At 39.7% G+C, this 1,249-nt stretch overlaps 1 pseudogene; it reads left to right on the top strand.

Moving 5' to 3' along the window:
• LOC109095641 overlaps positions 1 to 1,013 on the top strand; it is a 61,801-nt pseudogene extending 60,788 nt beyond the window's left edge.
• Positions 1,014 to 1,249: the final 236 nt, after the last annotated feature.

Raw genomic sequence — 1,249 nt, 5'->3', positions numbered from 1 at the left:
CAAAACAGTCAATAAACCATAAATAAAAATAGTAAATTCTTGAATTTAACTTCTATTGAATACTTTTCAAGACACTTGATCGCTTAGCCTGTTGAAAATATCAGCTGTGTTTAGTGAGATGTAGTGCCTGGGAGAATATAATCCTTTATCTGATCTCACTTCCTGTCTCCTCCCAGAGTTGGCCAATAAACAGCATGAGAGAATGTCAGACCTGGAAGAGGAGCCCATGACAAACACACAAGTCACACTGTCCCACAGCAGTCCAGCCAGAGGGAGTCACGACTCAGAGTCAAAGTCCCTGAACGAACTGAACAATACGGACTCCACTCACTCTTCCCAGGACTCTCTGGACCAGAGTTCCCAGTCCCCTACAGAGGGACCAGGCGACGGGTCACCAGAGGAACACAGCTCACAAACTCTACCTTGGAATGGCAAAAGCGCCTGACGTCACACGGATGGTGCCAAGCCTGAATGTTTTTAATCAGAAACAGGTAATGTATTGTAATGCTATTATGCTCTCAGACTCGGAGGGCTAATTGTGCAGACAGACACTCGGAATGTCCACGGAGCGCCTCATAGAGACGGTAGTGTGCAGTGTTGTCATGGCGACTGTGTTATTGCTGGAGACAGACCTCTGTCATTTCCTTGAGGAGGATTTAGCGAGTCCCTGAAACGCAACACTACCTATTTGCTTCCCGAGCTTTATTCCTGTTGGTTCAGTTCGTTTTTTTGTTTTCGTTTTTTTTTTTTGTAATTATTTTTCTTTTCTCTCAGTATTTTTTTTTTTTATTTTATTTTTTGTAGACTGTCATTATTTATTAAAGATTACACAGCTCACTTTTGCACGCACAATTAGTTTTCAGTATTTTATTCTGGCTATACAGTCATGCTTACAGGCTCTTTGCAGGACATTAGTTCAGAATGACTGGAGTATTTGACTTCATTCTTCTGACTTATTAATGTTATTCCCTCCAATTTCCAGAACAATTCATAAAGAGCTTTTTTTTATTGTAGCATTAATTTTTTTGTAGAACAGCTGCCTGTTTAAATCATGAGCCAGTTTTTTTACGGTAGAGGTATATGTCCTCAAGGGGGCATTATTTCATTTTAACAAAACCACATTCTCCAAATGAACAAAAACTGTGTCCCTTTAAATCCATACAGTATTATAGCTCATAGCAAGTGTCTAAATAAATGTTATATACATTGGCTGTGTTTAGAATTTGGAGAATACTAGCCTAATACTCGC

The sequence above is a fragment of the Cyprinus carpio genome, chromosome A9 (assembly GCF_018340385.1).
Source record: "Cyprinus carpio isolate SPL01 chromosome A9, ASM1834038v1, whole genome shotgun sequence".
Lineage (NCBI taxonomy): Eukaryota > Metazoa > Chordata > Actinopteri > Cypriniformes > Cyprinidae > Cyprinus > Cyprinus carpio.
This window is presented reverse-complemented; position numbering and strand designations above follow the sequence as displayed.